Source organism: Equus quagga, chromosome 20, assembly GCF_021613505.1.
Source record: "Equus quagga isolate Etosha38 chromosome 20, UCLA_HA_Equagga_1.0, whole genome shotgun sequence".
In the NCBI taxonomy this organism is placed as follows: Eukaryota; Metazoa; Chordata; class Mammalia; order Perissodactyla; family Equidae; genus Equus; species Equus quagga.
Window position 1 is genome coordinate 995,658 of NC_060286.1, and position 19,939 is coordinate 1,015,596.

General features: G+C 38.3%; 1 long non-coding RNA gene across 3 annotated transcripts; it reads left to right on the forward strand.

Moving 5' to 3' along the window:
- Positions 1-2,166: 2,166 nt before the first annotated feature.
- On the forward strand, positions 2,167-19,630 carry LOC124230963 (uncharacterized). Of its 3 annotated transcripts, none has more exons than XR_006886323.1 (4): positions 2,167-2,255; positions 13,329-13,432; positions 13,613-13,726; positions 13,919-19,630. It is a non-coding gene; the product is annotated as an uncharacterized LOC124230963 (long non-coding RNA). The 3 variants fall into 3 exon arrangements; XR_006886324.1 differs by having other exon boundaries at positions 13,923-19,630; XR_006886325.1 differs by lacking the exon at positions 2,167-2,255 and adding an exon at positions 11,374-11,566.
- The last annotated feature ends 309 nt before the right edge of the window (positions 19,631-19,939 follow it).

The window sequence follows — 19,939 nt, forward strand, 5'->3', positions numbered from 1 at the left end:
TTCATTGGTCTACTTAGCTATTCTTGCACCAGCATCCTTTTGTCTTAATTAGTATGACTTTATATTGTTTTGATATCTGATTATATAAGACCATTTACTTTGCTATCATTCAAGTGTGGCTTAGCTTTTTTTTTTTTTTGGTTTTTTGTTCTTCCATATGCATTTAAAACCAGATTTTCAGGTTTCATGGAAAACCATGTTGAGAATTTGATTGGTATTCCATTGAAAATATGAATACAATTGGCAAACATTGGAATCTCTATTATATACGGTTTATCTGTCAAATCATTTGATGTCTTTCTGTGAGTTTTGTCTATAAAGAAATGTCTTTTGTTAATGGGGCCAACCTGGTGGCATAGTGGTTTTGTTTGTGCACTCTGCTTTGGTGGCCTGGGGTTTGCCAGTTTGGATCCCAGGCGTGGACCTACATACCACTTGTCAAGCCATGCTGTAGCAGGCATCCCACATATAAAGTAGATGAAGATGGGCATGGATGTTAGCTCAGAGTCAGTCTTCCTCAGCAAAAAGAGGAGGATTGGTAGCAGATGTTAGCTCAGGGCTGATCTTCCTCAAAAAAAAAGAAACATTTTTTGTTAAATTTATCCCTGAATGCTCAATATTTTTGTGTTTTGTTGCTATTGAGCATGGTAGCTTTTTAAAATTTGCATTTTCTAATTGATTGTTGCTGCTGAATAAAAATGAAATTGATTTTTTATATTGTTTTTTAAAACAATACAGGTATTTTGCCAAATTTTTAAAACATTTCTAATAATTTATAATGTAAAAACGTTATGTAAATAGCATAGTATTAAATATTTTTGATGTTTGACCATCTCTTTTTAATGGAGTGTTTAGTTCATTTACATGTTTTTTGATTACTGATATAGTTGGATGTATTTCCAAGTCGTCTTGTGCTCTGGAGCTGTATTACCTTTTCTGTTCTCCCTTTCATCTTGGCCTCTTTTCCACTGAAGCTTCCTCTCTGTCCCCCAGCTCCTTTTCACTCCCTCCATACTTAACAACTGTAGAGTTAATCATCTTTACCCTCTTTCAAAATAAGGGCAGATATTCTTAGAATTAACCATTTTGAATGAAATTTCCCGAGTACATGGTGAGCCCTTTCAATATGTCTATATTTTCTCTTATTTCTAGAAAATATTTTTTCTTCTTAATGGGCTCCAATTATATGTATGTTGGATTTTATTTGCCAGTCTTCTATTTCAATCACTTCCTCTGTGATCATTTTTACTTCTCTCGTTATCTTATTTTTATCCTCCTTTTTGTTTTCCTGCCTTTCTTCATTTGAGAATGCTCTCTTTTGAGCACCTCATAATTTATTTTCCATTTCTGAGTGGATTTTCTCTTTTTCTTCACTTTTTTTCACCAATTAACTCTTGCTCCATTTCTTCCCTTTTTTGTATATTTCTGTTCATAGTTTTCAGATTTTGGATAGTAGTTTTCTTTTTTAAATTACAAATAAATGTTTGAGAACATTTGGTTCCATTGAGAGCATTGTGTCACAATTTTCTTCTGCTTTATAGTTTTTTTGGAAGGATTTTAATCAGATGAAATGTTTTGATTTGCATATTCTGTTTTCTTTCTTTCTTTTTTTGGTGAGAAAGATTGGCCCTGAGCTAACATCTGTTGCCAATCTTCCTCTTTTGTTTTTTTTTTTTCCCTCCCCAAAACCGCAGCACGTAGTTGTATATCCTAGTTGTAGGTCATTCTATTTCCTCTTTGTAAGATGCTGCCTCAGCATGGCTTGATGAGCAGTGTGCAGGTCCATGTCCAGGATCCAAACTAGTGAATCCCGGGCTGCTGAAGCAGAGCACGCGAACTTAACCACTCAGTCATCTGACTGGCCTCTGTTTTCTTATTACACTGGCTTTGACTAGATTTGTTCTGGTTTCTCTTATTTTCAGGCATTTTATAGACAGTTCCTAATTTATACCGTCCTCTTCTGTCAGTATAGTGTAGTGCAGTTTTTCAAAGGATGACGTTGTGATGACGGTTGGGAAGTGGAGCTGTTGGCATGTCTTGTGATTCTCTTTTATTTATGCAGAACCCTAATTTCCTCCTCTTATTTACTTTTCCTTCACTTCTACATATCAGAAGAGTAATTCCTCCCTCTCAATTTATCGTTTGTTTTCTTCCAGAAGTAATGCTTATTCAAGACTGCCACCTCAAGTTTTGCTGAATTCTCTGTCACTGGTGCTGTCATCCACCAAGTTCCAGATTTGTTTTTACTGTAAGAGGTTAGTGTTGGGCTTTCTCTTTGTGGAGTGGCTTAGTCTGTTTCATCCACGTCCCATGCAGTGTCTTAAGTCTACCCTCCCACTACTCTCTACACACTGCAGTGGCAGCAGGAAATGTAGTAGCACATCTTGGATTTTAGTGTTTATTCTCTACTGAAAAGTAATTTGAAGCATTCTCTGTCTCCTGGGACATATGTGCATTATTTGTTCTTTTTGATCGTGTGATTTTGGGGAGGATGTGTGAAGAGATTTAGATTCAGCCAGCTGCCATTATCCTAGTATCGATCAGAATTTCTGTGAATATCTTATTGTGAAAACAGCTCTCACACGTATAATATCAACACGTATAGAAAATTGGGCAAAGTCAAGTTACAAAGGAAAAAATTCCAATGGCTAATAAATATATGTAAAATATTCAATCTCACTAATGAACAAAAGCACAAATAAAAACTATGATTTCCTCACCTTTAAAATGAAAAATATCTATTTTTAAAAATTGTTAATATCTGCTCTTGACAAAGGAGTAGCAAACCTGACAGTCTCATGTACTGCTGATGGTAGTATAAGTTGGCACAACCTTTCTAGAGGACAATTTTTTGCAGAAACAGAAGACATTTAAGTGGTACATATTCTTCTATCTGGCTATTTCTCTTCGAGATATTTTTGTGCAGGAAACACTTATCAATCTACTAATAATATAAATCAGTTATGTAGCAGATAACATTTTTGATTTATAAAAATCTGTTTCCAATCTAAATAGCCATTTACAGAGGCATGTCCAACATTAAAAATTTTGTGAATCTGTGTTTGCTGACATGAAAATAAATTTCTATGATTCTACTGTTAAGTACAAAACAGGATTATGTATTAATTTTATGTTTAAGTAAATGTTTTAAAATTTACTCACAAATACATATACAGAAAAACATCTGGAAGGAAATATATCAAAATTATAACTGTGGTTGTGATCTTGGTATGGTGGATTATGGGTTATTTTTTTTTCTTTCTAAATATTTTTCTGAGTCATTTTCTTGTTAAAAAACATTTGGCATATATTACTTCTGCATCAAAAATTACATTCATTAAAAAATTTTGCTAAATGTCTTGAGACCATCACCAAATTATGCTGATCCAATTGAAGAACAATCTCTGAGGGATGGCTCTCCATGCTCCATTTATCTTTGAAATTATGTTAAATGGATCCTTAAGGCAACTTCCCAACCTAATAAATCCCAGAAGATTTCTTGACACATTTAGGATTTAGGATTAATAGTATGTCTCCCCTTCTTCCCCACTTTTCTTTCTCTTATTATGTGAGCCAGCTTGTTGACTGCAGATATTGCTAGACAGTGGCCGCAAGCACAGCAATGTAATTCATCAACACTAGTACGTCTGGAATGTACCAGAAGTAACACAATGCTTACTTGATAGTAAATAATAATCTGCCAAATCTACCTCCCCAAAAGAAACATCATCTGCTGTGACTGTATAGGCCAAGATTTTTCTCTTTCCAGTTTAAAAAATATGAGTCAACTAAACTCGACATTAACAAAAATTGCTTTGTCTTTCAATTAGCACATGGAAAAGTCGAGGGTGCTATTAGATTCTTCATTCTCCTTTGTGGCTTCTTCCCTCTCCCATTGCGGACTAGAAGGAGACCTGCGGTCCAGTGGCCCTAACATGATGTGAGACTTGGGACAAAGCTCTTAAGTTCTCTGGCTATGTTTTTTTAAAATGATACAATGGATAGGAGGTGGGTGAGTAGATCTTTTAGATTTCCTAGCAACTCTAATATTCTGTGAGTCAATGAATCTCCTTTATTCATCAATCTAAATCCTGTAATACTGGCAATTATATGTTTGATTTTGATTTCCTTTACTTCATCTGTGTGGGACTTAAGGCTGGTAAGTATAAATTCTTTAAAAATTACTTCCTAATGCACACTCAATTATTAGAGTATTAGAGTACATTAAGGTTTTTAAAAAATGCTTTCAAAATTGTTTTAGTGTCATTTCATATTTGCAAAAGAGTGAAAGTTCCCTTCATCAGGTGGAAGCGAGGACAGAACGTGTGCTAATTTCTTGCTCTGATAATTCCTGCTAAGGTGCAGTGTGTGGGCACAGCCCATTGTCTGTCTAATTTACCACTGTGGGAGAGGGGGCATGAAGCAGAAGGTGGTTTTCATGGTGGACAGCCTCTTTTCTAGAAATACATCCCCATTATCAGGTTGGAAAGGAAATGTTGGACACAATTTAAAAAAATAATAACTGTCAGCTTACGTATTGATTCTTTCTAGTTATTGTTATACACAAGCATTTGCATAAAAGTTTTGTGTTCCCTTTAATTATGCCAGTTCCTTCCCTGCGATCCTCAGAGAAGTCATCTGACCTCTTGAAGTTTTAGTTGTCCATTAAATTTGTGCATTAAACAAAATGATCTCAGATACCTTCTTGCACTAAAATTCTTTATTTATATGTCAAAACCAATGATATTGGTAAGAAGGATTTATACCTTTGTTCTTATTGCGTATATTCATTGTAGGAGAATTAGAAAATAGAGATAAGGAGAGAAAGAAAATGTGTAATTTTACCACCCAATGATAACCACTGTTAATGTTTTGGGTGTAATCTTTTTTCTATGGATGTTTGTTTCCCAATGGAACTTATAATATACCATACATGTTCTTATACAACCTGCTTCTTATTTAATAACATATCAAAAATAGCTCTGCGTATCATTTAATAACTGTGACACTTTACATTTTTTTGTACATATGGATTGCAAGACAACAGACATTTTAAATATTTATTTTATCTACCTCCTGAAAAAAACCCGTGAAACTGAATTCCTTCACTTACATTACTACATTTTTTATTGAGTTATTATTTATAGACAGTAAAATTCACCCTTTTTAGTGCACAGTTTTGGAAAAAGCATATAGTCATGGAACAATCAGAAAAATCAAGCCATAGAGCAATTCTATCAGTGCCAAAAGTTTTGTCATGCCCCTTTGTCGTCAACTGGCTCTTGACCCCCAGGTCCTGACAACCACTGATTGTTTTTCTGCCCCTGTAGTTTCACCTCTTCCAGAATGTCGCAGAGTCCACAGTCTTCTGAGGCTGGCTGCTTTCACTCAGCGCAATGCAGTCACCATGTTACTGTGGGGACCAGTACTGTGTTCCTTTTGCTGCTGAGTCTTGTTCCATCACTGGGACGCACCATGGTTTGCTGACCCATTTGCCAGTCAAATGACATTGGACTTGTTTCCAGTTTTTGATGATGATGAATAAAGCCACCAGAAACATTTGCGTTCAGATTTTTGTTTGAACATATATTTTCATTTCTTTTTTCACCCAGGAGAGGGTTGCCCAGTCATATAGAATATGTATGAACAACTGTCTAAGAAACTGCCAAACTGTTTTCCAAAGTGGGTGAACCATTTTTTGTTTATAGCAGGAATGCATGAAAGTACTAATCATTCTGCGTCTATGTCAGCTCTTAGTATTGTCAGGGTTTTTTTAAAAAGCCAATCTAATAGCTGTGTAGTGGTATCTCATTATGGCTTTAATTTGCCTTTACCCAATGACTAATGATGTTGTATATCTTTGAATGTGCTTATTTGATATTTGTATATCTTCTTTGGTGAAGTGTTTAAATCTTTAGCCCAATTTTTAAATTGGGTTGTTTGCTTTCTCATTATTGCTTTTTGAGAGTTCTACATATATTTTGCATTCAAGACCTTTACCAGATACGTATTTTGGAAATTTTTTTATCAGTCTGTGGCTTGTTTTTTCATTTTATTTACAAGTCTTTTGACTAGCAAAAGCTTTCAATTTTGATGAAATTCAATTTATCAACTCTTTCTTTTGTGTATCATGTTTTTTGTGTCAGTCTAAGAAATCACAGCCTAACCCAAAGTCATAAGATTTTCTCCAATGTTTTCTTCCAGAGATTTATAGTTTTATTTTTTACATTTAGGTCTAGGGCCCATTTTAGGTTAATTTTTATATATGGTGTGAAGTATCAGTCAAGGTTCATTCTTTTGCATATAGATGTCCAATTGTTCCAGCACCATTTGTTGAAATGACTATCCTTTCTCCACTGAAGTGCCTTTGCAACATTACGTTATGATAAATCACATAAATCAGTAATTTGCATATATTGCCAAATGCCAGTTCGTAGGCTCTTATGGCTGGATCTGTTTTATTGTCCCCATGTGTAACTAAGATGACAAACTATGCTTGAAGATGATCAGTGCTTCTTAGAGCAGATTGAATTTTAGCATTTTTCTCCAGTGTATCAGCAAACAGCTTCCATTCTATTTTGTGAGCAGACCCACTTAGAAGTCCTGGCCTCCATTAGGAAAAAAAAATACTACTCTAAGTTTGGGTGAATTTACTTTAAAGCTTTTCGTAATTTTAAAACCAAAACTAGAAGAAATTCCCAATTTATAGTTTTTTGAAATTTAGAATGCATTTTTGCGTAGAAATAGTGTTTGCAAATGATGGTTCCATACCTAGGCTATCCCGCAAATATTTGATTCAGCCATCATGACGAAGAAATATCACACATTTACAACAAGGAGAAGACCCTGAAAGTAGATAGAGGCTTGTGGAGATTTGGATGGGAACTTATTTAAAAGATTTTAGTGTGTTATGTGTCATTATATCTCAATCTAAAAAATAGTATTTTCTCTTTGATCTTATATTTTAATCACATTGCGAGAAATATCAGAATAGCACAAAATGAGGAGCTTCCCAAGCTGTGTTCCCTCACGAAGTCTGCTTCTACAGAGCTTTGGAAGAGACTTCACTAAAAGATTTTAAGTATTACAGACACTTCAGCAGAACCAGTTAGCCTCAAAAGTATGACTTTCTCTGTTTTTGATTCAATAGCATCATTATTTTATGCATTACTCATGATGGCATCAAAATGAGTGATATTCATTAACCAGCTATTGTGTGGCAGGTAGGCATTCGGGCTTTTCTTAAGTTATTTTAGTTAATCTCATTCCTATAACAACTCTTTGAAGTAGATAATTCATCTCCATTTTTTCAATTTGAAAACTGAGATTTAGAAAGGTTATGTAATATGCTTAAGGTCTCACAATTAACAAATGATGAATCTGGAATTCAAATCTAGTTCTGTCTCACTCCAGAGCCCGCTATCCCCATACGGTAGGTTGACTTTTCATCTAGTAAAATAAACGATGAATGGGAGAGACATCTGTCAAAGAGAGAAAGAGGAGGGGAAGAAAGGGAGTTAAAGGGGATGAATGGATATGAACAAAAGAGATTATTTAAGGTAGAATTGAATGACCTGTGTGTGATGAGTTAAAAGAGGTGACTATGTTCTGCCCAAAAAATCCTTGAAGAAGAAAATAGGATAGGGCAAAGACAAGGGACACTAAATAAATGAGTTCCTCTCTCTGACCACTAGATGACACCATTGACAGAAAACACCGTGGTTGCTGTGGTGATGGTGGCTGCAGTGGGGAGCTTGAGGCAGGGAAGGGGGGAGAAGGACTCTGAAAAAGCCTGTAGGAAAAAGCGGCAGTCCATCTCCGTAATGAACACTCAAAGTCACGTCACTCCCGTGGAGGATGCTTCATTGAGAAAGGAGTGCAGGATATGGCCTGGGCAGGTGTCACTTTTGATCTAAATGTGAGTCATTGATATTTCTGATGAACACCAAGTAGGGAGGCAGTGTAAGTGAAGGAATTAAGAACATGGAATCTGACGCTTGGCTTTGTAGGTCTGGAGGCTGACTCTGCCTCTGCTAGTTGTGTTTTATCAGGCAAGTCACTTAGCCTTTCTGAGCCTCAGTTTCCTTCTCTGTCATGTGGGTATAATGACATCACCTCAAAGACATGTTGTGAAGATTAAAGGAAATAATAGAGGTAAAACTTAGGATAGTGCCTTCCTTCAAGGTCTTGCTGAATGCTATCATTGTTATTATTTTCAGTAGGTAGAATCTCTAAAAAAGTAACAGCTAAATTAAAAGCAAAAGTTAATGAGTTGACACAGTTCCAAAACACCACGAGAGAGGCTTTTTACTTCAGACAACAGAATTTCTTTTTTGTTGTTGAGTGTAAAAAAAGGTTGTAAGCTTCAGCAAGCCCTGCAATTTAGTCTCTTATATGCCTTTTAATTTCTTAACAGAAAAAAGTATCCTTGCATATTTTGCTAATAAATCATGTAAACATAATATTCATGGTCAACTCTAGGCACAATTTCAAGCTGATAAAATGCATCTTTGAGGCTTTCTCAGCTCTCACTTCCATATTGATGCCCTTCGTTCTGTCTTTCGCTCCTCTCTCCTACCCTGACCTGCCCTCTCTCTCAACTTTCCAGTGACCTGATTCTGCTCATTAGCACCCTCAGGCAGTCTACAAAATACCCAGTGCTTTTCCTCTCGTGTTTTCCCTATCCCAAAGTTGCAAAATTACTTTTTCCTTGTTCTCCTCATTCCCCATAAAATTCCAGTTCAGTCAATCCCTCTGTCTTTGGAGATCAAAAGTTGGATTTGACTAATTAATAATAACTTGAGAATGAATGAATATTGTTTTGTTTTTTAGAGGATGGCACCTGAGCTAACATCTGTTGCCAATCTTCCCTTTTTTTTCTTCTTATTCTCCCCAAAGCCCCCCAGTCCATATTTGTATATTCTAGCTGTTGGTCCTTCTGGCTGTGCTGTGTGGGATGCCGCCTCAGCATGGCTTGATGAGTGGTGCTAGGTCTGTGCCCCGGATCCGAACCAGCAAAACCCTGGGCCACTGAAGCGGAGCATGGGAACTTAACCACTGGGCCACAGGGCTGGCCCCTGAATGTGTATTCTTACCATCCCCTGGAAGGTTTGTATCTTGTAAAGATCTTCTTAACAGAGATGAATCTGTAGTTGATGGTGTTTTGACCCATTTGAGAAAGTTAAATGAAGAATTCTGAGCTCTGTGGAGGGGAGTGTAGGAACGGAGGGTCTTCCTGAAATCACAGCACTTAGATGACCACCAAACAAATACAGATTATTGAAAATCACCAAAAACTCAGAGATTTTCATTTATTTAATACTTTAAAATTTTTTTCTTCGACTTTTAACCAATGTTGCTTGCACTTAAGAAAATGAATTCTCTTTAATCTCTTTTTATTTCATCATTTTACATTTTTCAACACTATTAATGTGGCAGAGGGCCCTGGTTACTTTCCAATAGTCATCTTTTTTCCTTCCATAATAGTAAGACGATTAATTTTATGGCCACCAGAATAAACAGCACATTCCCCAGCCTCCCTTGCAGCTAGCGGTGCTATGTGTTTACATTTTGGATGCTAGGATGCAAGCAAGAATGTTGTTTGAAACTTATGGAAATATTCTTAAAGGAAAGGCCTACCCATCCTTTTCCCTTTTCTCCTTCCAGTTGGCTGGAAGGTAGATATAAATACAGGAACTCGTCAGCATCTTGGAACAAGCCACTGAAGTCCATCCCCTGGGGGTGACACAACAGGAATTGGGAAGGAGCCAGGGTCCCTAATGAATAAATCTAATTGCTATACCAGCTTTGAACTGCTGATCTCTGGAACTTTGACATAATAGAGAACTTTGCGTGTTTAAGCTACTGTTAATTTGTATTTTTGTCACGTGCAGCTGAATTTAATTCTAGCTACATATAGCTAGTAGAAAGTTATAGCTGAACTAGATAACCAGCTCATGGATAACTGTGAGATCATGAAAGTATAGCTCAAATTCACTGAGACAATTAGGTGATATTTTTTGCAGTTAATATTTGTCATACACAGCCTTAACCTCTTAGCAGTGGCATCTCTTACTCTGATGATCTAGACCAGACTGGCACCACTCAACAGAACTTTCTGAGATGATGGAATGTTCTAGATCCAGATTATCTCTGTGGAAGCCACTCGTCACACCTGGCTGTTGAACGCTTGAAGTGGGGCTTTTGTGAGTGAAAAGCTGAATTTTGAATTTTATTTATTTTTAATTAATTTAAACTTGAGTAGCTACATGTAGCTTGTGGCTTCTGAATTGAATAGGACAGCTCTGACTTTGCGAGCTTGATGCATCCACAACGCATCCACAATTTTCCTTGATTTGAGCTACATTTTAAGAAAAAAAATTGAATAGTGAAAATGATCAATGGATTGGTGAAGCCAGTTCAGCTAACTGAAGTGAGCTCTTGGAAAGGTAGAGTAAGAATGGAAGGAAGGTTAAAACACCCCCTCTTGCCTCCACAATAAGAATAAGTCCAAATACAATGACTTAACTGTATCACTCTAGAATCTTTTAGTGTCTTAAAGTATGGAAGGTTGAAATACAGATTTGGATCTTTCATAGCAGCCCTCAGAAGCCAAAGGTGGCATGTGGTAGATGTGTTCCTTGTCTACCTCCACAAGGTTGACGCTTGAACCTGTGCTGTTGTCTCAATGGCCCCACTGATTTCCAGACTGATTCTCTCATTTCCAGTGACTAACAAGGCCTGTTTCTCATATCTCAGGTGTTCACTGAGATGACCAGGTCCTGCGCCCAGGTGGCACAGTATGAGCATGGCTATGCATTCTGGAACTCTTTTCATTCCAGTCTCCTTGTATTCGGTTATAAAACTGTAGATAGCTAAAACAAATATCCTTTGCTGGTGGCTTAACTGTCACGTGTTCTGTCAATAGCCCTCAGAGCCTGGGCTGGTATTAGTAAGGTGGACCCTGCTTATTTTCTAACTCTGCACTACAGTCAGAAGATTTGCGATGGCTGGTGAGGAGGAGCCAGGTATTTTGACTTTTGTATGTATATCAGGGAACCTACCTTTAAAGACTGCTGTTATATTTAGAAAAGAATGCTGGAATTTCAAAAGAGCCTCATTAAAAAACCACATCTATTTTATATATAAATATACACACACAGTGTTGTGCTGGATGTTGTAATTTCCTGAGCAGGTGGGTTTTCTGGTTTATGAATTATTCAGTGAGGGGTCTCCTTGACTCTCTGCTTGAATTCTAGAGATTAATACTTAACAGATAAAAGGGAAGCATACATTATTTTCCAAAGTTGAAAAAAGGAAGTTCTGCATTGATGTTTTTTCTTATGCATATGCTTTCCCATAGAATCCAAGATGGACTGTGGAGCCCAGGGCAGGCTGTCTTTGTGACTGCAGGGAAGGTACCATCATCAGGAAAATTTCCGTTCCTTTTGTGGGCTCAGAGAATTTTGGTGCCATTCAGACTTAGGATCAAATCCTGCCTCCGCCACTTACCAGCTGTGTGATCTTTGGCAGTTGTTTAACTTCTTGGTTGACTCATCTATGAAGTGTAGGTGATAATAGCTCCTGCTTCATAGGGTCATTGTGTGATTTAAGTGTGATAATGTAATTTACTGTGGCAAGTATGGTTCCTGCAACACAGTAAGTGTTCAATAAATGGCACAGGTACCATCATTGTCCTATCTCCAATCAGTGAACAAATACATCGTCACTCTTTTCATCAAGAAGCATTAAAGAAAGCACATATTCTTATTCCAAGGACACATAATCACTGACATAAAGCCATAAAAATATAAAGAATCTATGTGCACTATGTTGTGCTATAATTCACATCAGGTTTTGTTTGAGTTGGGAAATGTTGGCGACGCTCAGTTAGAAAACCATTTCACAGGAGAAAGCCAGAGCTGAAGGGTCAAAGGGGCGTTTGCTGTTTTGAAAGAAGACAAAACAGGTCAAATGCATTGGTAAATACTAGGACTATGCAATAATTCATTCTCCTCCTGAATATGAAATAAAATCCAGCTTAACTGAATAAGGACGTGCAAAAATCTGAACTCGTGCATCTAAGCAGGGTGAGAGGAAAGCTTGCCCAGAAGAGGAGTAGTGCCACCCCAAGCCCTGGGAAACGGGGACCGTGGAGGCAGAATTCTCAACTGGGACCTGGAAAACTATGGAAAAGAGTTGGCACAGAGTGTCAGAGTAGGTTGAGCGTTAGTCCAGATACAGAATGAGTAAAAGGAGCTGAAGAGGAAGGAATCTAGCACAGGAGGATCCCAAATAAATGTTGGTTAAATGAAAGATTTGGGGTTGCCTAACTAGGTTAATGTTAATCAAAACTACCAAGGCCCTCCCACGCAAGGGCTTTAAATAAGGTAAATGATTATTTCTCTTTCATGTGAACAAAGTCTTGAGATACAGAATTCATGGATGCTTTAGTGGCTCCATGAAGTTAGGGATCCAGTTCCTTTCAGCTTATTACTCCACCATCTGTAAGAAGTGGCCTTTGTCCTCACAGTCCAAGATGGTGGCTAAAGTGCCAGCCCTCACAGTCATGTTCCAGACAGCAAGATGGGGGAAAGGAGAAGAGGCAAAGGGGACATGCCAGCTGTCCCTAAAGGAAATTTCTTGGAATCTGTCACATAACAGTTTTGCTTATATCTCACTGGCCAGAATTCATGCCCATGTGCACATTTAGCTATAAACGAGGCTGGGCAGTGAGGTCTATAATTTTGTCAAGCAAAATCTGGATTTCCATTATTAAAGAAAAAGAGGATAATGACTATTAGGCTGGGCAACTAGCATCTCTACCAGCACCTGTTCACTCTCACATCTTAACAGAATCTAGATTTTCCTCCATTGCGTGTTATGTAGCAGCCTGGAAGTGTGGGCAAGAGTGACTTCACTTCAAGCCCCAGAGGTAGATTCTGATTGGCTAATGGTAGAGAAGTCTGACACCCCTGCTCTTTCCAAGCACTTGTGTTAATCATTTCCTACCTGCAAAAGAAGACAAATTTGCTAATTGTCTGACTGCGGAACTCATTCCACTGCCAAGACACTGAAATATGCATATTGTAATATTATGTTGATTAAATACATGTTTATATAATATATGTAAATAATATGCAATACATATATTCTAGCCTTGACATTACCATTTAGTAGGATATGATATATATTCTGGGCTTGGGGCCAATGAGCATTGCTTCCCTTCTCCCTCTTTTCCAAATGGGATTTTTAAAGATTGCAGTTGTCTTCTTTTCTCTCCACCATTGTGCATTAAGTGTGTTGATGGAAGTTACTTTGCCTCTTAGCCATGTGTCACTGGGCCATGAGGGGTTGATGGAAGATTTGTCAGAGAGGTCTGACCATCAGCCACAGTTCCCGGGCTTGCAGCTGGATGCAGTGACGACATGAGGTATGCGCTGTGCCCCACTGGGTGAGTTCCTTTACACAAGTGTGGACAGTTTCCAAAGTGCATGTATGAGAAGGTGAATTTGTATGCATTTGGGGAGCCAAAGGGGTGGACTGCGGAGGACATTCATTGATCGCCTTCTCAGCCCTCATCCCCCTTTTCTTCCTTCCTAACCCTCTCCAGATTTTCATTTGGGGAACCAGCCCTTGGCCACTGTTTTGCAGCCATACAGAATGGAGTGGGTTGATCTGAGACCCTTCAGATAATCCCATGCCCTTGGCACAGTGATTGGATCAGGTAATCCAGGCGTGAGCCATTCAGTGCTCTTGTCAGTTCCTTAGCCTTGAGATAGGTTCAGGAGTGGTCTAACCAACACAAAGCTCAATAATTCTCACTCAATGATTTTGACACTGAGTCAAAATCTCCATCTCTCTTTCTTTTTCCCTCTTCCCTTCCACCTCTCCTCACCATGTCCTGGATATGAACAAGGAAGCTGGAACCTGAATTGCTACCAACAGCCATCTTTCAACCAGGAAAGGAGTCAGTCTAAGAAACATGCAGAGAAGAACAAATCTGAGAGAAGCAGAGCCAGAGTCCTGATCAAACCTTACCTGAAGCCCACATTACTGCTGGCCTTTTCACTTAGTCAACCAGTAAATCCTTTTTACTGTTTGTCAGTTTGACTTGGTTAGTCTGATACTTGCAGCCTAAACTAATACACGAACGGATGAAGAAATGAACCACTTATTACGCACAAGCTTGAGGTCAGGTTAAAATCAGGAGCTCGAACCAAATAGGAGGTCAAGAGTATAGAAATAGTCCCAGTACACCTTGAATAAGGAGCTCTACTTCAAACAGAAATCTTATATGTAACATCAGCAGAAGATAGTCTTCCCAGGGCTTGGACAGCACAGGTCTGAAAGCTCAAAGTGTGGCTGTGCTGCAAACTGGGGGGTGGGCCAGTGGGGAGCAGAGACTCCTCGAGGAAAGTCTTGCTATGAGGTTTATTCTCATGCTAGGGATACCTGGCTACTATTCAAAAGCCTTCAAAGACAGTGCTAAGAGTAAAGGAATAGTAAAAGAAGGAGAGATGATCAATCAGGAATCCTCAATCAGCATCAGAAAAGAAGTAGTAAAATCTTACAGTTAAGAGTATGGACTTGGTGGGCAGACCTGGTTTCAAATGCTGGCTCTGCTGCTTACTGGCAAGTTGTCTGACACGCTGAGCCTTATTGCCTCATCTGTAAAATGAGGGAAAATACTAAGAACTTCTTTGAAGGTTGTTGCAAATATTAAATGTGACATCTTCTGTAAAGCCTGGAACATAGAAAGATTCAATTAGTGATGAATAGTTTTATTTGTTATTAATAGAACTAGGATTGTTCATATTGGTAGAACTTTTGAAAGGCTGTTTAAAAGTTGGGTGGCTGCAAGATTTTGTGACTTTAGCAGGAAGGCTGTCCTGGTGTAGAATGATCGTGTCATTTACCTTTCAGATTCTCTTGGTTATTTTTGTATCTCTCTTGCCAAACTTTGCGTAAGAGAGAAGCCATGCTTAGTTAGAGTAATTTCTAATTTCCACTTGACCCTAGAGTTGCTGTAGTTATTTCAGTGAAGTCACACTGGAGTTCTCTGGAGGGGAGATGGGAGCCGGGTCTGAAATTGCAATGCCTGGTACACAGTAGGCGCTCAATTAATGTTCTCTGAACTTTGGGGACGGAGGGTTGATTGTTTCCCATCAGACATGATCACTAAAGGATACTTTGGGAAGGGCCCTGAAAGATATAAATATGCCAGATTCTCTTCTTGTTTCTGCATTTTAACACCTTTGGGCACGGAATTCGTTTGTGTTCTGGAATGGGTCTAAACTTACCGTGAGAAAGATAAGTAAGTTGTCTGCAGCCTACCTCAACTAGAAATGCTTCTGCTCGTGGGGATGACCTCAAAGTTTCTCAGAGCTGAAGCCAGTAAGGAGGGCCCCGCTTACTAGAAAGTTCTGCATTGTAGTTGGTTCACTCTGTGGCCTGAGGCAAGCCATTTAACCTCTTGGTGTCTGGATTTCCTCATCTGTGAGCCAGGGATAATAATACTTCCCTACTTCACAGGTGTGTTGGGGCATTAATTAATGTCTGTCTCGTGCTTGGGGATCTGTGATGAAAGGCAGGCATCATTATTGTCGGTTTGCTGCAGGCAAGACTAGATTATGGTCCTCCAGATGGGCTGCACATGGGAAGTGGTTTTAGCAAAAGATTTTCCCAAATGAAATACAGGCTTTGAGGTTGGGGCCACTTCAAAAGAAAAGGTGCCAGTGGAACTTCATCCTCTCCTCCTTGCCTTAGTTGGCTTGAGTTTTGCTATCATGTGGAGTTAGAAGTCAGCTTCCAACACTATATGTTAATTTATCGGACAAGTAACATTTAGCTAGTTTGTTTCCACCGTCTCTGCTATGCACAGACTTTTAAGGATCCCAATTAAGTAGGTGAGCCAGCTGTTGCTGAAAACGCTTAATTCCTTGTGAGGAGTGTTTAGTGTGTAGGAGCCATTTAGTGTGATAGACAAAGCCACTGTGTTTTACCAGCACCAGTGGACAAGGCAAATAGATAAGAGGTTTCAATCTTTCTGTTTTGTTTTGTTTGACTCCTTCCTCCACCTCTCCGCTCTCTTAAAAATAGCCTTCTTCACAAAAGAGCCCTGGGTGTTCTTAAAAGCTTTTAAGGAGAAACATTTTGAGAGGACTTCTGGGCAAAGAGACCACAGTGCCTGGACAGTTAAGGGGGGACAGAAAAAAATCTCTCTTTTGAGTACTAGACAAACTTTTGTTTTCCAAAAATTGGAAAAATCGATTCAGACATTTGTCCAATTAAAGGGCAAAGATAACATTTCTTTCCCCATGAGAAGTGTATTTTCTCTTATAAATGCAGAAGAAAGCGAGATAAAATATTTTCTTAATATTATCAACCATGGTAATAGGAAAATAAATAGGAAGAATCTTGTTGGTTAATTCCTGCTGCTCAAAATCTGCCCCGGCAGAAACGCACGTGGTGGGAGCGCTGTTAATGCGTTTGATTCAGTTACAAAGTAAGCAGCACGTTCATTCAGCACATATTTACCTCTATGTATTCTAAGTGTCGGGCACTATTCTGGACGCTGGGAAATGATTGATGAGCAACACAGCAGCCCTACTGTCGTGGAGCTTCTATTTCACCGGGGAAGATGGAATACACAAAGAAACAATTCTGAGTGCCGAGGACTAACACGAGGGGATGCGGTAGAGTTCGGCGGGGATTCCGTTTGGAGGGCCAGAACGGCCTCTCGGGGAGGTGGCTGTAAGATAGTAAGGACTCACGGTGGGAGCAAAGTGGAAGACTTTAACGTTAGAAAATGACTTTGCTGTCACGAAGAAACCTTCAGTGGGAAAGGAATGCAGCTTGGGATTCCAGCACACCCCTCCAATGTGGTGTCCAATTGTTTCTTCTCTAGTTTGGCTTCTTCCATTGTGTGCTGCATATAAAGGAAAGTGGATTATGTTTGGAACCATCAAATTAGGACAGCTGGCTGGTGTTCTGGAAAGGACTGAGGAGCATATGAGGAGACCTGGTTGATCCTGGTTTTTTCAGTACTTTGCTGAGTTAGTCATCCACTCTCTAGACCTGTTTCCTTACCTAAAAGAAAAAAAGGAGGTTTTGGTGAGGTCCTTTTCAGCTCTATTTCTAGGAACAATATAGAAGCACGATTCAATTACTTTAAACCCTTGGTTGCTGGAAATCTACGAGGATGATAAAAGAAAGCAACAAAAAATTTGGAAAGTTCGCATATCAGTAGCTCAAAAAATTGAAGATAATTAGGCAGATAGCTGGATGCAAAAGCTAGATGTCTTGAGTATTTTTATAATGAGTCTTTATTTCTCTTTGCTCTTTTAGAAAATGAGTTTTTAGAAATCTGCAGTAGAGAGTTTTCAAAAGATTGGAAAAGCAAATAATCATTACTACTGTAATGTTTGTGATTTTCATTACATTTGAGTTTTCCGTGATTTCAAAAACTGCCACAAATGAATAGACGTGAAATGTCTTAAAGTTTTGCAGCTAAGAATTCCATTTGCAACAAAAATTAGACTGTTAAAAGTAAATTCAGTTAGTAAATTTAGAAGGAATAATTTTTACTCTAATATCCCAAACTCTTTCAGAGGAATTAAGGCTTTTCTTCAACAATAATATCATAAACACAATTTTATGAGCAAATTAAATTATGCATTCTTTTGTCTATAAACTAGTAAAATGACACTAACAATCTTAGCTTCCATGGTGTTCAACACTTTGCAACAACAGTTTCATGTTTCTTCTTTTTCTTTGAGCCTCATAACTGCTTTGAAAGTAAATTGGATAGAATTTATTATTCCCACTTCACATATGAGGAAAAAGAGGCTCAGGACTTGGGATTTTCCTGGATTTATGTAGCTATTAATTTAAGCTAGAATCCGAGATCCTGAATCCTGTCTAATGCTCCAAGCATCCAAAAATGGGTGCACACATAACCTGAGTTTCTCTTCTGTGTTTTGCTGGGTTTTTTTGTTTTTTGTTTTAATAAAGGACCCCAAAGTACTTCCAACAATTCCTGGCAGACTTTGAGACTGCTGTGTGGCACAGGACCTTATGAACAAGTTTGGGCAGCTACAGCGAATCTGCCAGTCATGTCCCTTCTGCTGTCACCCTACTCCTTCAAGCCCTGCTGTCAGGCATGGCTGTCACTTCTGTCAGGCCACTCTTACTTGTTGCTGTGGTGAGATCTTAGTTGTGTTGGGGTGTTTCTTGTATTTTAGACAAAATCTAGGTGAGAATGGTGCATCTTATTCTGAATTCACTTTGAGGTATTGTGGCAATGCAAAACTGAGACAAAATCCTTTTTAAAAACATTCCTTCATGGAGTATAACATTTTAACAATTGGATTTTAGGAATCTGATTATGTTTTGCCTAAAATGCATCAATAAAGACTGTGTTCAGTGTGATAAGGAAGGAACAAAGAACATAAGACTTTGTGCCACTCTCCAGGCCTTACATTCTCTGAGCATAAAATATTAAGGCTTTCAATTAGAATATAGTTGAATGATTATATGAAAGATTTTGCTGTGCCATTTTGAGACACTGCTATAAGATCTGCTAAATACGTCTACAAGTCAAAGAGATTGAGGGAGGCAGAATAATCCACTTGAAGGCTGTGGAGAAAAGATGGAGGAAACGCAAGGGAATGAAAGAGTTGAGTTGAGAGAGAAGAACCAGGCATAATTTTGTTCAAAATTTTACTCTTTGTTAGCAGTAAATTAAAATAAGGTAGTGCTTTCTGATGACTCATAAGATAGATGTTGCATGAAAGGGTATTGGAATCAACAGTCACAAATAAGACAGCGAAACATGGAAGAATGATCTTAGGTAGTTTGTTCCACTTGCCTTTTATCTTTTACACCTGTGTTTGAATTCATCCAAACTTGCATAAATCCTTTACGCAGCTGTCGAAATCGCACCTGAACAAGGGCTGAAGTCTCAGATGGGCTAACATTTCATCATTCTGAATACTTAAACCCAAACAGGTTTAAACACTTTGCCAAACTCAAGGATAACGGGCTTCCCATTGATCTTTGCTCTGTCCACATGTTCTGCTGCGTGTGCCAAAATGCACACTGCAGACTGCACTGGATAGAATCCCATGATTTTTAGCTACAGAAAAGCTCAAAAATATGGTTTTAAGGATGAACAGTCTTCTTTGAAATATATAGAGAAACACATATTTTGATATATATCATTAGATAAAGCGCAGTTGGTTGCTTGTACAAACCAATCTACTGAATTGAATTTTTATTTTCTTGTAAACAAGTAGATAAATATAGTGTATTTCTGAAAAGAACTAATTACGTTTCTGATATTTTCACTAGAACTTCTTATGACTTCTATTCTGACTTCCCCAATCTTATCATTTTTAACTTGAGGTCTGTCATTAAAATTTTTAAAAAATTGGGAAAGTGTACACTGGCATTGTAAAATATTCACACAGTACGGAAAGCTATAGGATGAAAAGTGGAAGGCCTCCTGTATTATCTTTCCCCCAAACTCCCCTCCTAGAGGTAACCCCTTTAACAGTTTTGTATATATCCTTTTAGATCTTTTGTAAAATGCATTACTTTCTGTGTGTGTATGCAATTATAAATAAACTCCATCATAACATAAATGCTGTTTTGCCACTTTTTCCTTGAAGTAGCAGAACATGTTACTAATCTTTAAAAAATTTTCCTGACTAATGAGTGAAAGTTGGTATCTCTGGGTATAGGATTTGCTCTGGGTAAGAACTGGATGCATTTAAACTATTTTCTTCAAACTTAATTCTACACTCTCTGCCTCCTTGTTCACACTACCAAATATTGAGAGGCTTGATAAACATGGTACCATGAAGAAGCGAGTCTGGAAGTTGACCTTGAAGAAAATCTAGGGCTTGTCTTCATGGATAGGAGGAAAGAAAGGAAA